At 34.2% G+C, this 7,486-nt stretch overlaps 1 long non-coding RNA gene across 1 annotated transcript; it reads left to right on the top strand.

Annotated features, from left to right (window-relative positions):
- Nucleotides 1-1,204: 1,204 nt before the first annotated feature.
- On the top strand, nt 1,205-2,117 carry LOC309489144. The gene is made up of 3 exons (XR_014202347.1): nt 1,205-1,291; nt 1,487-1,586; nt 1,686-2,117. It is a non-coding gene; the product is annotated as an uncharacterized lncRNA (long non-coding RNA).
- The last annotated feature ends 5,369 nt before the right edge of the window (nt 2,118-7,486 follow it).

Below are 7,486 nucleotides of genomic sequence, written 5' to 3'. Positions count from 1 at the left end.
AAATAAATGCAATAATGATAGTCAATGCTAGATTTTAAAACTTGAATCTGTTTTGTTTTGTTGACAAAGGCCATTTACACAAACTCCACCACCATTGTCTGGTTAAGCCAGCATTCAGATGACTAACGCAGCAGAACTATAGCGGCTTTAGCTTTTGACATGTTTGAATCCGCCTTTTCCAATCCCATTCTTCTCCATATTTCCATCACACATCAACTCTCCATCAAACGGAGAGGAGTTTATTTTAAATGAAAATTAAAGAAAATATTCGAAAAGTTGAAATAAAGGGTAACACTTTATTTCGATGGTATTGCAGTACATAATGAAACAGAAATAATATACTTATAACTGAAACTGGATTTAGTTTAGACTATAGGGACAACTAATGTCCCAGTAAGGCAGCATCTATGACATTAATAAATAAATATGTTGCTATTATTGTATTCTGTTTCATTATGTACTGCAATACACTGAGGCGCAAATAATATCTGCCACTTTTTTCACTAAGTATAAATAACTATTGGCATCTAACTGTAACTTACATGTAGAGAAAATAGACTCTGCATTAAAATAAAGCCAGTAATATCTGATTAAAAGCAACGGTTGACTGAAAAAACGACACAAGCCCACAAAGAGAGGAAGTACTATAGAGGCTGTGTGGTTGTAGGCTTCTAGAAAGTGGCATGTAAATGAGCACAGTGAAGTGAGAACTGACTGCAAGCGTTTTAATGTTTCTTATTGTTTGTTTTCCATGTAACTTACCACTGTCGTCCACCCACACGGGGCTATTCGAGAACATTTCCATAAAGAACAGACATGAAAAACACCAACAGAAAGAGAAATGTAAGAACAATAAACAGATTTGCATGTAAACTTTACCACAAATTGTTTAATGTAAATAGTTCTGTCCATTTTCGAGCCTGTATGTTTTCCTAAGCAAATCTTATAGCAATAGTGAGTGAAAAACGGTGAGCAAACGGTGAGCGAACGGTGAGACACATTTTCCACTTGAAAGATGTTTACGATTTTCAAGCCGCATGCACATTAACCGTATGGAAATGCTACAGAATGCAGAATCAGCAATGCATCTTTTGTTGCTAACCTCTGACTATCACTATTTCTAACAGTGATCTTTGCACATGAAGAAGCGGTTTCATTTGAAGACTACGGAACCAAAGACTTTAGATATACAAAGACAGTAGACTCATATTGGAGAAAGAGCAACGCAAATATGGCGGAATAAGTCCCACCTTTTAAATAAAAGAGCCAATCACCGGTTGCTATAAAAACGGTCAGTGTTCTGAGACACAAACTGTGCATTTGCTGGTCCCGCCTGAAAAACGCAGTTTTTTTTTTGGACATGATTTGAGTGTTTAGAAACTAAATTTATGAGACAGTTTCTGTCAGATTTCATTGGTGATTTCAAATATGAAATTGAATCATAAGCTTGGTGAACAGCTTTGGAGAATTTGATGTTTCCCCACAGAGATTCAAGAGCTGTGCTTGCTGAGAGGCGTTTCAAAGATGGCCGCCGAGTGAAATGACTTGCCTTATAGGGGGCTTTGGCGGAACCAACCAGATCGCAAGTAAGATCGCATATTAGTGTTTTTCCTAACATCAAAGGTAAAATATATATTGCTATTGATAAGTATTTTGCTGAAGCCCCAACTTCATTAAATATCCAGGACCAACAAGCATGATGCCACGGGCTCAGGGTTTGGTTGACTAGCATCAGCACTACAAGAGGAATCTAGTATCAAAAAGTATGATTATTGCATCATTCGCTATATGCCAAATGCCTTTAATTTGTTTGTCTTTCACCTGTTTGAATTTTTGAATTTTTAAACGATTCTATGATGATTAGAAAGTTCAAAAGAACCGCATTTATTTGAAATAAAAAAAATTGTAATAATGTAGCATTTTGACCAAATTTTTCAACAGTAGTGTATGTCTGGTCTATATTTAGATTACTTTATGAAACTTCCATGAAGTTAATGCTGAATTTGCTAATCTATGATTCTCTTTATGTCATGTGTCTTTTCTTGGTGCTCTCATTATTGTAGCCATTTTTAACATAATATTTAGGGTTAAATACCAGTCTGATAGCAGTTAAATATTGAAGTGGTTTCTTTGTGCGGCCTACCAAACAAAACCACATCACAGGAGCCCGTGACTTCTGCAGATTAATAAACATCAGACGGTGTATTGAAGTAGGTCATGTAAGCAGAACCACTAATTACTCTCCATTAAGTCACAGAAAAGGCACTTTGAGGTAGGAAGATACAAACGAATCTGACAAAATGCATCTTCTTTGATAGCGCTTATTCTAGATGATTCTTCAGTGTTTCTTCTTGTTTTGATCTGTTTGCTTCATACTGAATAACTGTGTATGATTATATTGTTTTGAAAGAAATTCAATAACAACTGAACCGATGCAGAGAGGAAGTGAAAGCTGGTCCGATGCATGTCTGCCACATCTCAGAGTGCGGCTGACGCAAGTCTTTAGCCCACGCATCTGGGACCAGTTTCTATTATTATCTCCCATTCAACGGAAATATTTACAATGACTCAAAAGCTCAATGACTCTTTTTTTTTTTGTCAAACATATGGTGTGTCAATTAAAAACAAGTAATTCAGTTTAAAGTCCCTTTTCTCTTTTACCTATTGAATTTAAAAAAGATAAAGCTTGGGATTTATTCTGGATTTATGTTAAAACATATATGCAAACATAAAAAATAAAAAAACTTTTTATTTAGATAATCTGTACCCATACATCTGTATTTGTGTAGAGTATTATTGCCATTATAAACTAAATACTTTTAGATATCCCCCCTCTCGTATATATACATACATACGTATATATTTACAACACAATATACAATATATATATATATATATATATATATATATATATATATATATATATATATATACTATAGAAATGTTTTATATATATATATATATAATATATATATATATATATATATAAAACATTTCTATAGTTTTTCTCTGTCAAAACAAAGTACCATAATACATGACAAGCATGTAGTCCCCTACACAGGAGACTTTGGTTGGTTTAGTTGATTACACACCTTCTTCTAGTCGATGCCGCCACCTGCTGTTGGAGACACATACTGCAAAAAAAAAAAAAAAAAAAAAAAGAGAGAGAGAGAGAGAGAAAAAAAGTGAACCTTCCAAACACAAAACAGAGACCTTGTTTTGGCAAATTTAGCAAGGGGTGTTTATAGATGAAGTTTGAAACTGCATTTTTTCCTTTGTTTAATTGTTTGTATTCAAACAACATTGGACCCCATTGACTTTGTATGGAAAGAAAGAAAAAAACATCTCCAATTTTTTATTTTACTTTTGTAATTCACTGCAGAATTTTTTTTATATTTACGCTTAACTAAAAAAGAGAAATGCCTCTAAACTAAATAATGCAGAGCATATATTAACATAAACATAATTATGTTTTGATTATTGCAATGTAACTGTTTTAAAGTCCCCCTGTAGTCAATCATTTTATCCCTCAAAACTCATTTTTGATCACCAATATTAGATATTTAAACGTTTTTTTCCTGTGAAAAAATTTATAAATCTTAATGCCTTAAAATAGCTTGAATGTAGTATTAGTATAAGCGGAGTATGAATATTAGTCACGCCTCCGCTCAGCCAACTCACTGAGGTAAACGCTGCACAATGGTGTCGCTCTTTACAACGTCGGACACATAACGGTAATTAATATGATTAGCCTTTTGCTTGACTATGTTATCAAATATATATATTTTTTATTGATTATGTATCAAACAATAAGCAGACATAAAGTACAGAGCAGATAGAACTTCTACAGGAATGGAATATCAAATATGTAAAGTTTATATATATATATCTATAGCCTACACAGAGGGAACATTACTCAATAACATTTATAGCCTTGGTTAATTGACACTTATCTTTTAAAAAGAGAGTCGTGTCATCAGCCAACTGGGAGATTTTAATTTCTCTATCAAAGATGCTTCTACCTTCCAAGCTTTGTTCATGGATAATACACAAATAAATAAAAAGGGGGAAATTGGACAGCCCTGTCTGACACCGCGGGTAATGAAATATCTCTTAGAACTATTGAAGCTATGGACACAGAGCTGCTAATATCTCTATTAAACATTTCAATAACATTACCAAAAAAAGTCACCAAAACCAAATAACTTGAGAGTCTGTGACAAAAGCTTTATAAAAGTGTAGGAAAAGAATCATGGCTTTGAATGTATCAAATCTGGATAGTCCAAAATATCTCAAATAAATCTTATATTGTTACTGATGTGCCAATCTTTTATAAAACCTGCGATTGTGTCTCTGCAACCAACTGATTAAGTTTGACCTTAAATCTATTAGCAAAAACCAAGGCTAACATTTTTTAATCGATAGTCAGGAGCGTAACTGGACGCCAATTATCTATCAAAAGAGTGTCCTTGCCCGGTTTGGGAACAAGGGAGATTCAACCTTGTTTCATTGATTTTGTCATTTCCTTTGAATCAATACATTCTTTATACATACAAAGCAATGGCTATTTGATTATAGTTCCCAAAAATGAATATAAAACTCAACAGTTAATCCATCACTGCCTGGAGATTTTCCTTTCTTCATTGAGTGAAGCGCTATTCGAACTTCCTCAATAATCAAACCAGAATCACAGAAGGATTTGAAGTCAGTATCAATAACTGGAACATGAGCTTGAACCTTCTTTATAAAATTGTCGCGTTTATCAAACACGGATGTGTAAATGTTTTTATAGAAGGCTGTGACAAAATTAGATATCAAATAAGGATATGTGCAGTTGACACCATTAATATTAAGAACAGTCAGAGAATTTTGTTTGCAGTTCCTCTTCTCTAATGCAAAAAAATGACTAGAATTCACCTCTCCTTCTTCCAGCCCTTTAGCCCTGGACCTGACAAAGGCACCTTTGGCAATATCTAGATATGCTTGATTCATTTGTAGATGTAACTCGCTTAATTCTAACTCCTCTTCCTGAGATAGATTACCTATCAATAAATAATTTATTTTTTTCCATTTGTTCAGTTATTATTTTTATTTTTTTAAATGTTTTTAAATCTTTACTTCTTTTTACAGCTGTTTGTCTAGCTCTTTTTTAAGATGTGAGATACTTAATAAATGCTCCATGGATTTAATGCTTTTAATAATTGAAGAGTTCACAAAACAAAAAGAGGACATTGAAAAAGACATTGTAAAACAAGAAACATTCATGAAAGAAAAGTTGGGTGTTGATTTTGTCCATTTCTGTGACTCAATCAAACACACACTGAAAGAATTTGAAGACAACATGTTGACCATGAAACTGAGGAAATACAAGAGAGATGCCAACGATAATCAGACTGGAAAGGTGTACAAATGGTTGTTTGGAGAGGAGACCCAACGAGACATATTAAGAGGACACCGTACACAACAGTTTGGCTTTACATCTGATAGTGACTTCCCTATAGCGACTCCGACTCCTCCCGCAGTGCCCATCGCTTTCAAACACGCCAGTTTCCAAAAAACGACCAATGGAACAAGGGAAGGAAGTCACAGAAAAACGGCCAAAAAAACAAAGGAAGACGAGGAGAGGACAAAAGAAACGGACTGGAGATGGGGCCAGTGACACGTCAACAGGCCAGAGTCCGGTCGTGAACCTGTCTGATAAGGTACTTACTCCTCAACATCTCACGGCCCTGAGTAAGGGATTGAGCTTTGTTCCCACTTGCCATACAAACTCTTTTGAAATTAAGACTGATTTATTCCTTTTTTTCAGAAGGATTAAATTGAGACATCTTTTTGGGACTGTGAATGAAAACCAGAGTTTAATTAAACCTATGTTTAAGCCTAAAAGTACATTTGTACCTCATGTAAACCACCCCTCGATTGATACATTCTGTAGGGTTGTTGAACAGGAGATTTTTGAGAAGCTACAGACTACGCCTTACTCCCATCAGCAAAATTTGTGTCAGGATGAAAGAAATGCCATTCAAGAGCTTTGTTTTTATAAGTCTTGAATACTGCAGTTTATGAAGGTTTTACTGATGTCCTTGCAGTCTCCATGCACTTATGCAGCATGTATGTATGTATGTATGTATGTATATATGTGCCTGCATTTTTGTATATTTGTATTTATGTTTGTTTCTTGTAGTGGGGATTTTCACTATGGAGAGTAAATGTGTAAATGACCTAGATAACTTAGTATGTTGGGTAGGTTAGAGAAAAACTACAACTCCGACCATTGGACTACAACTCTCCTACCTGGCTTTCACAGGTGTGGTAATCACTGTTGATTGTCCTGATGTGTTTGAACACAGTTAAGGCGATTGCTACATTTATTGTCTGTATGCCCTGAGGATGGTCGTTTGACCGAAAGCTTGGTGATTAAATTATTTTTTGAGATCTAGCTCTGTATTAAAAAATTAAAAAAGTAAAGTTTTGAGTGTCAGGATAAAAAAAAAAAAAAAAAAAACGCTAAAAAAGGATCTGTGAGGGAGAGAGAAGAACATATTGATAAAATATTATTAGAATTATGATTAATATTGAGACCTTCATTGCTTCAAGGAGGAAATCTGTCCAGTGTGTTATCTAAACATTCATTAAAATCACTGCCTAAAATTAAAAAGGAGCCCGGGTATTTATTATGCAATTCTGTCAATTTACAAGTAATTTAAGAAAATTATATTTTGTTAGCAGAGAGGGAATTGCAGCCATATAAATTGCAAATAATAAAAGTTGAGTTATCTTGCTTAAGCGACATAATAATCCATCTGCCTTCACTTGAAGTTATTACCTCCAGAATTTGCCCCTTAAATTTGTGCAAAAGAATAGAAACCCCAGCAGAGATTAGAACCATGGCTACAAAAAAAATTATTTCCCCATTGATTCTTCCAGAATTGAACATCCAACTCACAAGAGTGTGCTTCCTGAAGAAAACTTTAATCAGTTTCACAGCTTTTACAAAATAAAAAAATAGCTTTCCTCTTTACCACATCATGCATACCTCTTACATTTAAGGACATAACAGAATGAACTAAACTTGAAATCCTTAACATGTAGAAAAAGACAAAAAGAAAGGATAAAGTATGTACCAACGACTGAAGAAATTGTACGGAAACTTTACTTTAAAGGAAGGAATGATATATTTCTTTATAAAAAAAAATTCCAAAAAGAACTGGCAAAATGTGCCATTAATCAGTGCTAACGAAAATCAAAACATATCAGACTTAACAAGAGTGAAGTCTAGAAATTAGCAGTGAAGATTGGAACATTGATAAATCAGTCTCTGGCCAAATATGAGGCACTAATTTACCAGGGTAATAAGCTAAAACAAAATAGATGAATACCACCACCTCAACCCAGAGAGAACAGAAGAATGCATGTATATACTACTTCACATCGGCGAAATCAAATCTCTTCCCGTCAATCAGAGCAAACGATTCACGGAAAGAAG

This window comes from Leuciscus leuciscus, assembly GCF_965113295.1.
Source record: "Leuciscus leuciscus genome assembly, chromosome: 24".
Lineage (NCBI taxonomy): Eukaryota > Metazoa > Chordata > Actinopteri > Cypriniformes > Leuciscidae > Leuciscus > Leuciscus leuciscus.
The sequence above is the reverse complement of the archived record's forward strand: the minus strand, read 5'-3'. Positions and strand labels throughout refer to the sequence as shown.